Here is an 18,751-nt window from a genome sequence, read left to right as displayed (position 1 = left end):
AGCCCCGTTGACCAACACCCGGGCCCGCGGGTGCGCGTATAGGACCGCTACCATGGCACGGAACCGGGGGCCGAAACCCATGCGTTCCAGGACTTCATTGGTTTTTTACGAGTGAAATGTACAGCTAACTATAACATGTGTGAAACCTATGGTTTTTTAAGTGAATTTGCAAGGTTTTTTAAATGATAATTCCTAACTATAACGTGTGTGAAACCTATGGTTTTTTCAGTGAATTTGTACGGTTTTTTAAATGCTAAGTTATGTATTTATTTATTTATTTTTTTCTGGTTTTTCACTATGCGCACACCCTTTTCACGTTCCCCACCTTTGTTTCTCAGTGCGAGAGACAGAAAATGGCGGCCGACACTTCCTGATTTCGACCGATTCGAATGTTTACAGTCATGTAACCACCAATCAGAATTGAGCTGGCGCACGGCACCGTACGCGTACGGTAAGCTTACGGTAAGCGCACGGAGCGCGCTTACAGATATATATATTGATTTAAATGCTATTTTCTCAGGACCTACTGAACAGATTTACACCAGACCTACAAAAGGCACATCCTTGACCTGAGGACTACCTCTCTGCCAAATTTTAAGTAATTCTGTTCAGCCGTTCGGGCTGTAGCTCGGACTAAAGGTCCTATGGGAAAATGCATGGGGAAAACGCGTTTTGGGACCCCCCCTTTTTTCTCAGGCCCCGCTTGACAAATCCCCCCGAGACTTTCAGGGTAGGAGCGGAGCGTAGCGCCCCATTAGTTTTGAAAATTTCGCGAGGATTCGTCGACCGGCGCCAAAGTTATTCCAAATAGAATGTTGCGGATTTCCTATGGAAACACGGTCCTAACTATAACTATCTACTGGCGACCGCCAGTAGATAATATAAAAATATATATATATATATCTGGTGTGGTCTCCTTTCATTCAGCCATTCAAGAGATTATAGACTGGTAAAACAAGCTGCTTTACATTCTTTCAAGACTTGGCCTGAAGGCTGCTCTCCATAGCTACCACAAGGAGAACTTTCAATAAAGGTTGTCTTTAACCTATCATCAATAAGGGGTTGTTTGGACTGGCTCAAGGTGCCCACTATAACTTGTGGACAGCATATACCAGGCCAACTTCTCACACTGCGGGTGAAGCGGAGATCTCTGCCTTAGGGTTAGTTTTGGGTGTGCTGAGTGGTATCGCACCCTGGGCAGGGAAGATGCATTTCCAATGTAATAGGTCTCCTATTAGGGAAACTTTGAGCTATTCGCGTTCCAAATGCTATTTTTTGTTTTTGTTAGAAAATATCCTAGCAGTAGCATAAGTAATAAAAAGGGTGCAGTACCACAGGCTGTTACTAGGTTTCCATGCGGAGTTGCAAAGGGACCTTTATTAGCCACATAAGGTACTGCACTCTTAATGCAATTCTAAACGGCCTGTGGTACTGCACCCTTGTCTTGCTTAGTGAAATATCTTTAAGTACTTATGCTACTGCTGTTATATTTTTTTAACCAAAATAATAAAATAACAAACATTAGCATTTGCAATGCAAATAGCTCAAAGTTTCACTAATGCGAGACCTATTGCATTTCAAATGCTTGTTTCATTTTGTGGTGGTGAGACTGTTTAATAACGTTACTGAGCTATTTTTGCATTTCTGGTTTAACTTCTATTTTAATCATCTCCACTCAAATTGGCAATCCAGTTTTGCCTGGCAAGACCGTCTAAAAAGAAAATCCAATAAATAGGCTGAATATATTGCATCTTTTGTGCAAGATTTGTCTTTAATCTCTGAGACGTTAGCGGTTCCAGAATGTTCTAGGTTATTAACTTTGTGTAAGAAAAAATCCGCTAGCAGATTCTGTTAAAAAAAAAAAAAAAAAAGTTGGTTGATGATTTCATACAGTATAAACAGCATTTCAATTGAAAAGATTTGCGTTAAAAAAACAACCTCAAATCTACATAGTGAGTTAAGTTTAACAAAGATCCATCTATAGGAAATAAAATTAAGGGTGCAGAGATGAAAAACAAGAGCTTTCCTTTGAGGATTTTTTTTTTCTGCCATTTTGAAAGTTGTAAGTCTGCTCCGAGTCAAGAGGTTTGACAACCTGAAAGATGATTGACACAAGGGGCGGAGGTTAGTCTTACCCAGTTGTGTGCAGTATGCAAAGGACTCCAGAGAAGAAAGTGGGCCTGGCCATATTAAAGCTTGAACCAATTCGTTTTTAACTGTATTGTTTCAGGTTTTTTTTGTTTTGTTTACTCAGGCACTATCACTGCCATTGTAAAATATATATTTCTAAGCCTTGCACATCTATTTCAAGATGGCTTAATGCGAAAAAAATAATTGTTAGATTGTGTTTATCAGGGTCCTTTCTTAGATGTGTTTACTTTTATTGGTTCTCATTTTTTGTTTGTTTTTTTCATCTTCACAGTACTTGGGTTGTTTTTATTGGAGCACCTTGAAGGAACAGAATCTTGTTTCCCTCATGCATAGCAGGAATTTGTGATTCCTCCTTTTCAATAATGGTATTAGTTTTTTTTTTAGGTCTCGCCTAGGCAGCGCTTATGCGCTGATCTAGGTGATGACCATTTGGAATTGGTCACCTCTTTTCAAGCACTCGTGCTTGTGGCGGCTTCCACCTTGCGGGAGAGAGCAGCGGCGCGCAGGGGCAATCTGTTTCCAATTAGCGTGGCCGCGCGCGTGCGTCGGCTCGCTCCCAGTAAGGTAGATGCTGCCACAAGCTGACCGATTCCAAAAGGTCACTCGTGCATCTGTTAGCTTAGTTGCTAAAATCCGCTTTGTCATACGATTAGCAAATAAGCATTGCTCGTTCTGCCTTTTCCCATATAGTGTTATCGCTTTATAACGGGCCGAGGATTGCCCAAATTATCAGCTACCTGTGTGCTTATTAAAATGGATGGATACACTTCTATGCCTGGGGTCCTGTAGTGGCATGTGTAAGAAAGTGGGTTTCTGTTGCAGTAACCCCCCTCCTTTTTTTGCCTAATAACTGATGCACTTTTCCTTGTTGTGCCCTGGGCTCCTGCCAATGAGGTGCCCAGGGCCCACGTTCCTTACCTAAAAACTGCCTAACAGCCAAAACCCAAATTGGCAAACCCTGGCCACATGTCAGCCCCTGGTAAATGGTACCCTAGGTACCCAGGGCCTTGTGACGAGGGAAGGCCTCTAAGGGCTACAGAACTCATTGTGCCACCCTTAGAGGCCCTGTACCCTAACACACACACACACACACACGCACTGCTCTTGCAGGCTGAGTGTCTGGATACTAGACAAAACAGAGTTGACGTGGCACACATCCCTGTGTGCCATGGCTACAACCTACACTGCCCTGGCATACATCAGCCACCCCTCTAGCTGGGTGCCCTATGCCAGTGGTGTGGGCACAGAGGCAGGAGCCCTGTGCCCCTACAGTACCCGGGTCCATTCCTGGGTCCTGTAAGTGCAGTGCTGCCATCTAAGAGTATATGGTGCTGGGAGCTTGTCAAACACGAACTCCACAGCACCATAATGGCAGCACTGAAGACTGAGAAGTTTGGTATCAAACTGCTCAGCACATTAAATCCACACTGATTCCAGTGTGGGATTTAATGTACCAAGCACCACAGAGGGCATCTTAGAGAGGCCCCCTGAAACCTAAACCTACAATCCACGTCTGTTCGGAGGCTGCCTGGGCTGCCACACAGCAGACCTATTGCTGGACCCCTGGGTAGGAGAGCCCCTGCTCTCCTGGGTCTGCAACAATGCACATCCTGGGCGAGGTGCTAAATCTCCTCCCCCAGGTTGGGCAGGGGGAAGCTTCAAAGGCATGCCGCCTCTGAGAGCTTCCCCAGGCCACTGCAACCCCCCACTCTGGCGGGAAGCTTGGCCGGAAACCCCAAATTAGGACAGGGGATGTGCCAGCCTGCCAACCCCACCCCTCAGGTGGGGGAGGCGAGGTGAAGCACATCTCCGGGCTCTCGCCATCTTGAAGATGGGAGGCCCTACCCTATCAGGATTAGGCTACTGCCCCCCTCCCACAGGAGAGAGGCAGGATAGGGGGTGTACCCACCCCAGGACAGGATCCATAGGCCCCTGCCTTTCACCTACCTGTAACGCCCCTAAATCTTGTATTTAGGGGCACCCTGAACCTTCCTTCCCCAGATTCCAGATTCCAAACTACAAAGAAGAGCAACAAGAAAGAAGACCTGCCCTGCAGCTGCTAAGAAGAGGAAGACACCAACTGCTTTGGCCCCAGCCCTACCGGCCTGTCGACCCTTGAACCTGCTCCTGCTCCAACCCGGCATCTCTTGTGGCCAGCAACCTCACAAACCCCGGAGGACCTAGCTACCTTTTGGCTCTAAGCCCCTGGGACTCCCATGAGTAGAGGCTCTACTCAAAACCTACTTCTAATCCCTGGCAGCAGCCCGGAACCGCGAACCCAGCACACTCTGCACCAGCCAAGCCTGGCCAGTGCCAGAGTGAGCAAAGACCACGAGGACGACCCCACGACGACTGTGACCCCGAGTCCGGCACCCAAGGACCTCCCTCGACACTCCTGAAGAAGCCTGCAGCCTCAGAACAAGGTGCCCCCCCTACCGCGATCAACAGAGGGTAAGATTTCACAAAACCAAAAGGCACCCCTGCACGCGGCACCCCGCGGCCCCCTGTGCCCAATCGCGGGGTACCTACCTATCCTCCAACTACCCAACTTACTGTCACGTCGTTCCTCCTGCTGCTATGGCTGGCGTGCAGAATCTTGTGCCCATGCGCGCGCCTGCGCACCCTGGGAACTATCGAGGAGGGTCAGCGGTCTAGTTTTTAGACGTGACCCACCTCGAACCAATGACAAAGCACTTCTGGGAGCCAGTCTATTTCACCCGCGAAGCCCACGAACTCTGGGCTTCGTATTGCCGTCCCGAGCCTACGCAGGAGCGTTGCTCGATCAGCAACGGGACCGTCGTCCGAACTGCGCAAGGGCGCCAACGATCCCTGGATTCCAAGTGGTGGGTGTACCGGCTCTGCCGCTACCTTCGTATCGCTCCACGCTGGAGCGTTCTGCAAGGCAAGTCAAGTCCACCATTACTTTACCCTCGGCGCAGGAGCGCACTTTCAGTTGCTTATCCCCTTGGCGCAGGAGCGTGTTAGGGCACACTTGCGGCCCGTGCAGAAGCACGGGGTCGCCCTAAACTTACTGCACCACTCGTGCTCAAGCGCGAGGCGGGCACTAATCTCGGCACCTTGGTGCAGGAGCGCACTTTCAGTTCTTTTGAGGTTACGTACCTTGCCCGGAGCCGCCTCAGTCTTTAGTTTACAGCTCGCACTCTCCACGGAACTGACAGGATCTTTGTCATTCCGGTACTGGAGCGCGTTCAGTCACCTTTTACGGCTCGTGCAGAGGCACGGAGCCGCCTGGCACCTGAAAAACTACAACACTCGAACATTTCCTCTTGCACCACGCGTCCCGTGGGTATCACGGGGGCTTGTTTCTTCCCCCATACGTACGCAAGTAGGACCCTGCTGGAAAGCGTTCTATGTAAGATCACTCAGCACCAACTGAGGGGTTTTGGTGTTCCTGGTATGTCCTCGATTGTATGATCACTCGGCACTGGAGTGCCCTCATTAAGTGCTGTTCGGGACATTGTTTCCCTTACCCCCAAGCCGAAACCTTCCTAGAAGTGCTACACCCCAGGTGACTATAACATCTCCTCTTGTCGGTTACGTTCGTCTTTTTCAATATTTAGATGTCCCCCCTGGCTGACATCGTAGCCCCCTCAGGCATCTGCATAGTGACTTATGCGGATGATACTCCACTAGTGGTTGCCCTCAATCTTCTTGATCCTCACGCTAATAACCTTCATTCTTGCCTGAAAAATCTCGAAATGGATGGATCTATCCCAGCTTAAACTCAATGCGGGAAAAACTGAGATGATGGTACTAGGAAATCCGCACTGCTTCCAGCCACACCTCATGTGGCCCTCCGCTATGGGTCTCCCTCCCTCCCCGAAAACCGAGATCAAGAGCCTGGGCATTTGGCTGGACAAGGACCTGAGTTTTAGAGTTCAGGCCAGGAAAACTGCAGCTACTTGTTTTGGATTGCTGAGAATGGCTCGCAAGGTTCTCCCCCTCCTGCCCCCCTCAGCAAAAAAAGTAATGGTGCAGTCCTTTATTCTTTCAAGACAGGACTATGGAAATGCTCTTTATCTGGGCTCCCCGGCATCTGCTATTTCCAACCTTCAATTAGTTCATAACTGCGCAGCCAGAATACTTACAGGCTCCTCATCCAGACAATCAGCCAAGCCCTCAATTCAATCCCTTCATTGGCACCCCGTGCGGGACCGCATTAAATTCAAATCTCTATGCATTGTGCACAAAACATTACTTGGGATAGGCGCTCCTATCAACTCATCCCTTATCAGTCGCTACAAAGCTACTAGGGAATTAAGATCCGATCATCTTCATCTGGTAAAAATTCCCAGAATACAAAGGATTAGAAGCGGAGGGCGGCTGTTTTCCTACAATGCCTCCAAGCTTTGGAATTCTCTCCCACTCCCTCTTCGGACAACTACTAATCACCTGGCCTTTCGTAAAAAACTAAAGACTCTGCTATTTCCTTAACTTCGCCTCCTGGTCCTTGATCATATCCATAGCGCTGGGACACTTCCGGGTAGCCATGCGCTCTACAAATGTTCATTCATTCATTCATTCATTCTTGACGAGGTGTGTGATACCCATGTGCTTCATGTTTTAGGCTACACCCACCATCAGACCCCCAGTGGATTCAAGGCATCTTCACCAGCTGTCCACGTCTCCTCTGGCTGCCTCCACCGGTTCCCTTGTGGTCCTAGGTAGTATCCACCCTATCTGGGGGGCGAAGGGTACTGGAGGGGGTTGTTCACGTCGCCCCTGCGGAATTACTCCACACAACTAACGGTAAGCGGTGTGGGGACTTGACACTTACCTCTCAAAGTGGTGGTGGCATCTGAAGAATCCTCGTCCCCGAGCTTGCAGTCTTTTTCAAAACCGGAGATTTACCATTGAAACCAATTTCAGGCCCGAGTGGCCCTGGCAGTGCAACCTCTACACCTACCTACTTCACCACTTGCAAGTGAGTGACCAGGAGCCCGGCTCCCACAGCCGCGTGGCTTGCTGGTAAGCAGCCACCAACCAAGGCCCCCCTATCCCTCATAGGATAACATTGGGCCTAACTCTCTCTGCAGCCGGCCGCCCTAGAGTCGCTGAGGGTGATCCAACTGTACCTACCTGACCCTGGGGGACCCCTGAGTCTATGCCCAGAACCTCAACTCTGCCAGTCGAGTACTTACCTTTAACTCTATTTTCTTCATAGGGTAACATTGACTGGCTTTTTCCTGAAATTTCTTCTAAGTGTGGACTTTTCAAATCTTAAATATTCACCAAAAATCAGCCGAGTAACGAAAACGAAAATACTCACCTGCTCTTAGGTGAGCTCCCAGTGCTGGATCTTGGTGCCCAGCACTGACTCTGAAAAATACTTACAACTGTACTTACCAGTAACCCAATTTTCTCCCATTGGAAATCATTGACAGTTTTTCTGTGAAATTTTTTCTAAGTGTCAATTTCTGCAATCTTTAAATATTCTTTATAAATCATGTAATATCTGAAAACGTAATTACTTACCTGTTTTGGATAAAGGTCCCAGTACTGAGTCTAGGTACCCAGTTCTGGATTACAAAAGTAACGAGAACATACTATACCTGTAACTTGAATTTTCTGCCATAGGGAATCATTGACTGTTTTCTATGAAATATTTTCTAAGTGTCAACTTTTAAAATGGCAAAATATTGTCTAAAAATTATCACAGTAAGTAAGTCGACTTTTATCCCTTGATTCCAAGTACTGACCCAGGACTGAATCTAGGATCCAGTCCTGGAATTCCAAAAGTAATCCTAAAAGTAATCTGTGGCGAATAACATGAAACTTCCATTGAACTCAATGCATTATTGTGTTTAAAATAGTGTTGCCTATTGCAACCACTTGTAACTGTTTAGAAAAGTCAATTGCATATTGCAAAAGTATTTACAAAAAGCATCTCATTCTGAGAAAGTATATTTTAATTCCAACTGTTGGTTCTAAAATAAAACAAGCATATATCCTAGATTCAGCCCTGGGACATTTCCTGAAAACAGGTGAGTAAATGCGTTTTGGTTAAAGGTATGATTTTTAAGAAATATTATTGTATTTCAAAAGTTGACACAAACTTTTTCACGTAGAAACGCCAATGTTATTCTATGAGAGGAAATTCACTAAGCAGGTAAGTTACTTTTGTAATCCAGTGCTGGACTCCTAGATTCAGCAAGCACTGGGACATCTACTTAAAACAGGTAAGTAATTACGTTTTTGTTGTTTGTACGATTTTTAAAGAATATTCTTGTATTTCAAAAGTTGACAAACGTTTTCACATAGACTCACTAATGTTATCCTATGGGTGGAAATTCACTTAGCAGGTAAGTTATGTTATCACTATTTTTTCTAACTATGTGCTGGATCCTGGATTCAGCACTGGGACATTTCTTGAAAACAGTTGAGAAAATGCATTTTGGTTAATCGGCTGATTTTTAAGTTATATTTGCAGTTTTCAATAGTCGACACTTTTTTTGAGAGAAAAAGTGTCAATGTTATCCTACGAGGAAAAATGAGTTATCGGTTTCAAGGTAAGTAATCGGTCTTTTGAGTTAGGGTTCTGGGGTCTGACTCGGGGGTCCCCCAGGGTCAGTGATGCACTACTGTTTCACCCCCAGTGGCACTAGGGCGGCAGGGTGCAGAGTGTTGAGGCCCAATGTTATCCTATGGAGGATAGTGTTGCTCCGGGTGGTGGCTGCTGGCAAGCAGGCCATGAGGTTGTGGGAGCAAAGCTCCTAGGGTTAAGCTCAGGGCACGTTGGGGACCAAGTTCGCACCAAAGGGGCACCCTCAGCGGCGCTAGGGCAGCCGGGTGCAGGGTGCAGTTTTGAGGTCGGGTGCCTTGTTGACTTCAATGGAGATTCTCCCGGACAAAGAAACACTACAGGCTCTGGGACGAAGATCTTCCAGGAGTGACCACCACTTCGAGGGGTAAGTTGGAATGCAGAGGGATGGTCAGGCACCACTGGGTTGGGCACACAAGGCTGTGGGGCGTCAGGTGCAGGGGTGCCTTTATACGTCTGATTTTCTTACCCGCTCTGTTCGCAGTAGCGGGGGTCTCCTGGATTGAGGCTGCAGGCGTCATCTGGAGGCTTGAGGCAGGTCAAGGGTCGCCGGATCTCGGGTCAGGATCACCCCACGGCGTCTGGTGCAGGGGTGCCTTCAGACGTCGGATATTCTTACCCGCTCTGGTTGCAGTGGGGGGGGGTCTCCTGGATTGAGGTTGTAGGCGTCGTCTGGAGGCTTGAGGCAGGTCAGGGGTCGCCGGATCTCGGGTCTGGCTTGCCGGGGGGACCCCCTCGTGGTGTTTGTTCACTCAAACACAGGTCGGGCTCGGGGGGTGCAGTGTGTGCTGGATTTGCGGTTTCTGGCTGGCATCAGAAGCTGCAGTTCAAACACGTCCGGTGTTCACAGGAGAAACAGCTTGGAGAGTGAATGCAGGCAGGTCCTCTGGGGTTTTTGAGATTGCTGGACACGCCGGGATTTTGCTGGAGCAGGTTCAAGGGTAGACACGCCTGTAGGGCTGGGGCCAAGCCAGTGGGCGTCGTTATCTTGTTAGCTCTGCATGGCTTCTCGTCCTTCTTTTCTTGTGTTTGCTGGATCTGAGGTAGGAAGGTTCAGGGTGCGCCTAAATACTAAATTTAGGGGCGTTACAGGGAGGTAAATGGCAGGGACCAATGGGTCCCTTCCCTGGGGTGGGTACACCCCCTATTCTGCCACTCTCCAGTGGGAGGGGGGGGCAGGAGCCTGTTCCTGGTTGGCTGGGTCCCCCCATTCTCAAGATGGCGGGGGCTCGAGGTTGTGCTTCACCTCGCCTCCCCCACCTTAGGGGTGAAGTTGGCAGAGGTGAGCACACCTCTCTGCCTCACTTTGTTTTTCCCGCTGGGTCTCCCGCCCAAAGTGGGGGGTAGAACCAATGGGGACCAGTTGCTGAGTACAGCAAGTGGTCTGGAGAAGCTCACAAAGGTGGCATGCCTTTGAAGCTTCGCTTTGTAAGTCCTGCCCATCCTGGGGGAGGAGGCTTGGCACCTCGTCCCAGGATGTGCATTGTTTCAGGCCCCCAAGAGCAGCAAGCTCCTGACCCAGGGGTCCAGAAACATGTCTGATGGTGGCAGCCTGCGCAGCCACTCAGGTCGCTGGGAGTTGGTCGAGTTTCAGGGGGCATCTCTAAGATGCCCTCTGTACATTTTACATTAAATCCCACTCTGGCATCAGAGTGGGTTTAATGTGCTGAGAAGTTTGATACCAAACTTCCCAGTCTTCAGTGCAGCCATTATGGTGCTGTGGAGTTCGTAATGACCTGGGCACTGTAGGGGCACAGGGCTCATGCACCTGTACCCTCACCATTGGCACAGGGCACCCAGCTAGAGGGGTGACTGATGTATGCCAGGGCAGTGGTTTGTGGGCATGGGTCACAGGGATGTGTGCCATGTCGTCTGTTTTGTTCTGCACCCAGACACTCAGCCTGCAAAGGCAGTGTGTGTCAGTGTGCCAGGGTACATGGCCTCTAAGGGTGGCACAATTGGTGCTGCAGCCCTTAGGAGCCTTCTCTGGTCAGTGTCCTGGGTACATGGGGTACCATTTACCAGGGACCTACCTGTGGCCAGAGCTGTCAATTGGGTTTTGTTTTGGGGAAAGAACACAGGCCCTTGGGTCCTGATTGGCAGGGCCCCAGAGCACATCAAGTCAAAAAGCATCAGTAGTCTGGCAACAAAAAAAAAGGGGGGGGGGGAAGGTTTACTGCAACAGAAACCCAGTTTCTCACAAACAGTTTTGGTGAGCTGTATTTTATTTTTTAACTTGTGTGTGTCTAACTGTTAGGCTGCCTGGTTTTTCTGTTAAAGGGTTTGTGGACTGTTTAGGTTGGTAATTCTCCTCAAGCGTTCTGATTGGTTCTGTGCAATATTTTTAACCACCCTTTTATATTTGGTTGCTATGAAAGTCCTTTTCTCATTTGAAGTAAGAGAGCTCTTTGGGCCTTGTGCCAATTATTTGAGCTTCCGAGCCTTAAGACAAGTGTATTGTGGGAGAAAATTTGGACTGGATGTACTAACATTTTATTTGCAAAAAGTGGTATCAAATTGCTCACCTATTTGTGCGAATAAAATCCGATTTTTGTGAACAGACCTATGTACTTATTGGTCGTTTAGCTAAGTCACCATTCGGAGTGGATCACAGTCTGATGTACCTCATGAATATTAATAAGGTAGGTTTGAAATTGTGACTTTTTAATTGGATGCTGATACTCTGGTCAGCAGACCACCATGTCTTTGATCTCATTTAAATGAAGTAACATTTTTAGACGCAGTTAATTTTTCTTATCGGTTAGAGCTGCAGTTAATAAATGTTTTGTTGGGGGCGTGGCTTGCAGCCGAAGAAGATGGCCGCAGCCTAGTGCGGCTCCGGTGCCTAACGCCCGATCCCGCAATCATCCTGACACTGATCCTGGTCGAAACCGGCGAAATACTCTCAGCGGCATCCCCTGAGTGCCTGAGGCACCGGCCGGGAAAGGCACGCGCCTGGCAGCGGACGTATTGGCGGGGGGCTGCGCGACAATGTGTGTGCGGCCTGCGGAGGAGAGCAGCGCTGGGGCCTCGGGTGGCGGCCTGCTGGCCCTGGATGCCTGCATGGGCGTGGCCTAAGCCTATCCGCCTCGGACTCCTGACGCCGGAAACAAGACCCTGGTGGCTGGCGTGGACGCGAGGTAAAGCACCCTGAAGCTGGGCTCGCTGTGACGCTCTGGGAGACCCGCACGTCCCCGTATCGTTCGGTGCCGCTTCTGGAGCGGAGGAGGGGCTCTGGCCGCGCGGCCTGGCAGTGGTGTCCCGTACGGAAGAAGACGGCGGACGCTGCCCCGGAGCTCTGGGGTGTCATTGCACCCCCCCCCCCCCCCCTCCCTCCCTCTCGGGGTCGGAGACCTGCCTGGGGCGGACTCAAGTAACAGGGCACCGCGGGAACGGAAAGCCGGCACACGTGTGTGGCGGCGCCTTCACCGTCGGCGGAGGACCCGGAGGGGTGCTGGGACTTCCCTGGAGCCTCGATGAGCCTCTGCAGCGGTATCCTGTGATTGGAACGCGGTGGCTCGTATAGGAGGCATACGCGGTGAAACCGACAGGCAGCACGTGGACGATCCCGTGGCAGGCGGCGGCGACCGCCGGATCACCGCTGCACTCCTCCCCCCCATTCTCCTGTAGACCCAGACCGACAGGAGTAGATCCCACCCACACTGCCCACGATGGGAGGATGGGAGGTAGGGGGCACCGTGGAGGGACACAAGCCAAACTCGAGAAGTTAGCATAACAGAAGGACCAGGCGGGCTCTCTTCAACCCCCCCCCCCTCCTGACAAACCTAAGGAGATCACCCTCCGGGACGTCATGGCCACGCTGACCCAGATGCAGGTCTCAATAGGGACGATCTCCACAGACATAACGTTGCTGAGAGCCGATTTTGCTAAAATGAATACGAGACTGTCGGAGGTGGAATCGGTTGCGGCGACCCTTACCAGCGATGCGGCGGAAAGTAAAAAAAAAAAGATACAGACGCTGGAACTTGTCCAAAAGCAGCTATTGGAAAAGCTTGATGACCAGGAAGGCAGGTCCAGAAGGAACAATGTACGCGTCGTGGGTGTGCCGGAGAGCGAACGGGGGCCGGCGTTGGACCTCTTCGTAGAAAAACTTATCATGGACCAGCTGCAGCCACGTGGGCTGTCAAAATTTTTCTCCGTGGAAAGAGCGCATCAGGTGCCCAGAGGACGGCCAAAACCGGGGGCTCCGCACCCGATCCTGGCGCTTTTTAAAATAATTTACGGGACAGAGACGCAATCCTGCAGGCGGCGCGTACCGTCTCCCCCCCCCCCCCCCCCCCCCCCCATGAGCCAAAGCTACGGGTGGAAGCGGAGGGACGAACATGGTTCTTCACCACGCCGACGGAGGCCACGGCTGAAGGGGTGGAGCCCGGCGAGAGATACAGGCCGCGCGGGGCGTGATCGACGACACCATTCTGGGTCTCTGGAAGACGCTGGCTTGGATTACAGGGGCACACCACTGGACTGAAGCAGAAGGGGAGCGACTGGACTTAGGAGAGTAATGTGGAGTGGAGTACCGAATGGGCCCCCGCGGTTGCAGGAGGCACGGCCACTACAGGGGCGCTGCATGCTTGAACTTTGCTGTCCTCAATAACTGGTTTCTCGCATAGACATAAATGTGGTGCAGGGGGCGGGTGACGGGCAGGGAGCAGCTCCTCCCCCACACGCAAGTACCAAGTTATGGGATCTAAGCACTCAGCTAAGTTGGGGTGGCGGGTAGTTCAAAATCCGATGGGCAGGGAGGCAGGGAGGGGGGTGGGGGATGGAGGTATCACGGAAAAGTTGTTTTATGTTATGTTATGAGTATTGCAACTACACATTGGCGATTTCTGCAAGTTAGGCCTGTTATAGACCGGGGGAGGAGTGTACAGGTTCAGCCACTTTTCTACTACCCTACATGACGGGGAAAAAGCAAAAACCCACCTTGGAGGCAACTACTATCTCAACTGTGGGGAATACGCAACCACCCAGCCCCTTGTTCAGCATCTTGTCCTGGAATGTGAATGGATTGGGAGATAAAATTAAACGGGGGCTGGTCCTACAATACCTCAAGCGCAAGGGGCCAGCAGTGGCACTCTTGCAGGAAGCTCATTTGGTGGGCACGACTACGAAGGCACTGGACAGATGGGGGTTTAAAATGGTGGTACACTCTGAATTCACGTCAGGTTCCCGCGGGGTGGGCATACTAGTTAATAAGCACTTCCCCCTGATCACTGCTGACTCCTGTAGAGAGGACCAGGGTCGCTTCGCGGCACTGACCTGCCAATGGGAAGGGAAAATGTATAACTTAGTGACGGTGTACATCCCCCCCGACACTCCATCAGGATACTTTCCGGGCGTTGGGAGAGTTCCTGCTGTCGCTACCACACGGGGAGCTAATCTTAGGTGGGGACTTTAATGCGACGATGGATCCGTCAATGGACAGGTCGTCCACCAGAGACCACGGCAGTGCCACTCCCAAACTGCGTGAATTTACGGAGGCACTTAGCCTCATAGACACCTGGAGAACTCGCAGTCTGGAGGAAAGGCAATACACATTTCACTCGGGGGTCCATAACACTCTCTCTCTCGCATAGACTACATTTTTGCACCGGCCACAGGGTTGAGGGGAATGACGGAAGTCGCACACTTGCCCAGAGGCATCTCAGACCACTCTCCAGTACTCATTACATTTGCAACCTTTGTCCCACAGAGACGTGGGGTATTCCCAATTCACCCAGGCTATCTCAAAGTACCCAAAATTAGTAAAGCCCTTCAGGTGACAACCAAACAGTATTTCGCAGAAAACAAGGATTCAGTGACAAGTCAGACGACGTTGTGGGAGGCGTACAAAACTGTCCTTCGCGGACAGGCGATTTCGATGGTAGCTGACCACAAGAAAACCCAACGGCTAGCGGTACTCAAGCTTGAACAGGGGGTGACTGAGGCAGAGGCCGACCATGCCGCACATGCGGACGACGACACCACACGCAGAGTACTCATGGCGCAGCAAGAATAGAAGTCCTATCTTTGGGAGGCGGCACGGGCTAGACATGTCACAACGCAGCATACGATCTACGAACTAGGGGATAAGGCGGGTAGATTGTTAGCCTGGCTTGAGAAAAGGGAACGTGCGGCGAGGTGGGTGGCGCGGATCCAGTTGGAAACGGGGGATTTCACGTCGGAGCCGCGGCAAATCGCGGAGGCCCTGTCGGACCACTACAAAAAGATTTACACACCGGAGGCCTCATCCACCGTTGTGGACAATCTGGCTTTCCTTAGAGACATTGCTATGCCGGTGCTGGCTCAGTCCGAGGTGGCGGCCCTAGAGGCAGACCTGACTGCGGAGGAGCTCACACTTGCAATAGCCGCCCTCCGCACTGGGAAGGCACTGGGGCCCAATGGAATCCCGGTGGAATTATATAAGAAAGCCACTACTCACATCGTCCCGCACCTTTTGGATATGTATGCGTATAGTCTGAAGAAAGGGATTCTACCCCGGGACCAGAGAATGGCTACCATAGTGGCTATCCCCAAGCCTAACAAACCACCGCACGAGTGCACCTCCTATCGCCCAATCTCACTGCTGAACGCCGAGGCAAAGATTCTGGCAAAGGTCTTGGCGACAAGGTTGCAGCCCCACCTTACTGCCTTGATACACCCGGACCAGTCTGGGTTTATGCCTAATCGCAATACCGCCCTGAACATACGGCGGTTGCACGGGGTCCTCGCGCACTGCTCATCGATAGAGGACACAGCCATTCTCTCACTGGACGCTCGGATGGCATTCGACCTGGTGGAGTGACCGTTCCTCTTTGCCGTTCTTCGCCACTTGGGCTTTGGCCCCAAGCTATGCGCGAGGATCCAGCTTCTGTATACCAAGCCGCTGGCACAGGTTGTCGTGATTGGGCATATCTCGGACGCCTTTCCGTTGGGGCGGGGGACGCGACAGGGTTGCCCCCTTTCCCTGCTCCTATTTGCTCTGGCATTGGAGCCGCTCGCGGCCTGGGTGTGGCAGGACCCGGTGATCCGTGGCCTAAAGTGGACTATGGGATGGGAGGACTGCATCTCTCTGTATGCTGATGACGTCCTGCTGTACTTAGCCTCGCCGGCGCTGTCTTCTGGACATCTGTGCGTCGTACGGGAGGGTGTCCGGCTATAAGATAAACTGGGAAAAATCCTATTTGTATGTGCTTCGGGGCTCCCCGCCGCGGCTCCCGAGGGGGTGTGAAATCCGTGTGGTAGAAGACTGATTCAAATACTTAGGAATCTATGTGACAGCAGACAGGGCGAAATTTGTTGCCGAAAACCTGGCGAAACTCCTGATTCGGTTTCGTAGAGACGTCAAACACTGGCGTTCTCTACCCCTGACACTACTGGGAAGGGCCGCCCTCTTTAAAATGATGGCTCTCCCTAGATTTCTCTACCTGCTTCAGAACACACCCTTCCCGGTCGCACCTACATACTTTACCGCCATAAACGTAGAGGTGACCAGTCTATTGTGGGAAGATAAGGCGCCACGGATAGCGCTCCATAAGCTGACCAGAGGCTGGTACGACGGGGGTATCGCCCTCCCTAATTTAAAGCTATACTATTGGGCATCTCAGCTTATGGTAATAAATCAGTGGCTTCATGTGCCAGGGGATGACCCGGCGTACCGTATGGACCGACAACTGCTGGGGGCCGGGGGGGGGGGGGAGGGGGGTCATGGGAGCGCTTTACAACCACACGAGGAGCCGCTGCCTCACGGGCCCCACGGCACATACTCTGCAGATATGGTTTGAGGTGCAACATGCTCTTGGTTGGGCTGGGAAGATAACCCAGGCCACGCCACTGTGGGAAGCGAAACAGTTGGGGGTGCTGTGCACTACTAAGGAGTTTTTACAATGGGATCTGATTGGCATATCAAGGGTCGGCGATCTCTGGAAAAAAGGTGACCTGTCCGACACGCACTTCGGGCGGCGGTCCCGCCCGGGACCCGGCTGGCGGAGTCCTCGCCGTTGGAAGACCGACTCCTCACGGAACATCTGACTAAGAGAGCGATGTCCCTGACATACCGGAAGGTGATAAACAACCAGCCGGACCCATTTTCAGCCCTAAAGGCAAGATGGGAGACAGAGCTGGGGGAATTTGACGAGACGGACTGGCAGGCGGCGCTTTTCTCCCCTAAGGAGGTGGGGATATCGTCCAAATTGAGGCTGGTACAATTAAAAATTCTACACCGCACGTACTACACCCGCACACTCTTATATAAACTTAAACGGGCCGGCTCCCCGCTATGTCTCAGACAGTGTGGTATGGACCGGTAGCCTTTTCCATACCCTCTGGGAGTGCCCCGTAATTGCCCAATACTGGAAGGCGATAATGCGCACACTCTCCCAGGTGATGAAAGTTCCGACGCTTCCGGAACCAAGGAGGTGTCTCCTCAATGTATGGGAGCCTACAGACCTTAGCCGCGTGGCGCATCTCTGGGTGACACTGGGACTCCTGTTGGTGAAGCGCAATATAGCCCAAAGATGGGGTTCTAGGCAGACCCCTACCCTCGCTCAATGGTGCCGAGACATGGACACCACAATGGTTGTCGAAAAAACAGTATACATTCACAGAGGCTGCCCCAAAAAGTGGACCCAGGTATGGGGAGGGTGGAATGCATACAGAGGAAATGTATGTGAACCCCCGCGTGAAACCTCAGAATCGGCATTGAGTGACTGAGACTATATGGCCTATCCATCGTTTGATGATATATGGATATGTTACTGCCTGATGTCACTAATGTGCCAATGTTTATGTGAGGGTGTTTTCTGAATCTCGATGCACACTCAAACGGTTGTAATGCTGCTGTACACAATGCCAATGTACGTTGTTTTGTGTTTGAATTTCTCAATAAAAATATTTATAAAAAAAATAAATGTTTTGTCTTAAAGCCCTTTTTAAAAAAAATTCTGCATCAATGGTTTTGTGACTGAAATTGCTGTTGCAAACTTTTGATACAGCATTGATAATCGGAAAATAGAAGGGAAGCCCGAAACGCCTCTTTCAAATTGCGTTTTCTAATGCATTTCTAATTCCATTTCATGATTCGGTAACCAATCACCGAATCTCAAAATGAGTTTAGTACAGTTGTAATAGCCATTTAGCAGTTGCAAACCCTGTAAATTAGTGAATTGCAGGGTTTGCAACTGCTAAATGGCTTTGTACATTTGGCCCCTGAATATGAAATTTTAGTGAGCCTTAACTAATGGTTCTGAAGCACCTTTAGTAAACGGCAATCACCACCAAACGCTGCCTAGTAATTAGTGGTTTCATGGCTTCCATAGAACGGGCATCGCACCTGCCCCTAGAAACAGCTGGGTGCAGATTTTCATCCATATTGACCTCATCTTCGGCCACCCCTACTCCCTGTTTGCTTGCCTCTACGGCCTGCTGAGTTCAGTCTTTTGACACAGCCTAAACTTTGCAAATAGAGTGTGTATCGCCTTCAACTGTGTGTGGGATGCTCTGGTTCAGATCGTGAGGCTGTATGATCGGAACCCCCACTCTCAGAAGCCATGGTAAAGGTACTTGTTATTTTCAGGCATAGGCTCCGTGTCATGCCCACGTCCATACTCTGCATTTAGGAACCCTGCTGTTGGAATCTTGTGTTTTCTTAAAATTTAAATAAATGCAATGACTTGAAATTCTTCATTAACATTTTTTTTAAAAAAATACTGCTTTTACTCTCCTGCCTCAGTAACCTTTTTATTTTGTTTCTCGACCCCCCCCCCGCCCCTTTTTAATGCTTTGTGGAACGTTTATGCAGCATAGCTGTGCTTTTAACTTTTTTTCAGTGTCACTTTCTAACCAGAAACCCATTTATATTTTTTCAATATGCCCATGAGAACAAACCATAATTTGCATGTCACTGCCCCTTGCGTACACCTTTGAGTTATGTGGCCATAGACTGAATCCTTTGCTGCTTGGCAGACTGATTTTGAATGAGTTAAAAGGGACTGTTAACATTCTGGCAGAAGGCGCTTTACTTTGAGTGATATATCTACT

The 18,751-nt window shown here is 50.4% G+C and overlaps 1 protein-coding gene across 7 annotated transcripts in view; it reads left to right on the top strand.

Annotated features, from left to right (window-relative positions):
* LOC146871323 (apoptotic chromatin condensation inducer in the nucleus-like) overlaps window positions 1-18,751 on the top strand; it is a 929,701-nt gene that overhangs the window by 183,207 nt on the left and 727,743 nt on the right. The gene's annotated exons all lie outside the window — the stretch shown is intronic.

This window comes from Triturus cristatus, chromosome 1_1 (genome assembly GCF_964204655.1).
Source record: "Triturus cristatus chromosome 1_1, aTriCri1.1, whole genome shotgun sequence".
In the NCBI taxonomy this organism is placed as follows: domain Eukaryota; kingdom Metazoa; phylum Chordata; class Amphibia; order Caudata; family Salamandridae; genus Triturus; species Triturus cristatus.
The sequence above is the reverse complement of the archived record's forward strand: the minus strand, read 5'-3'. Positions and strand labels throughout refer to the sequence as shown.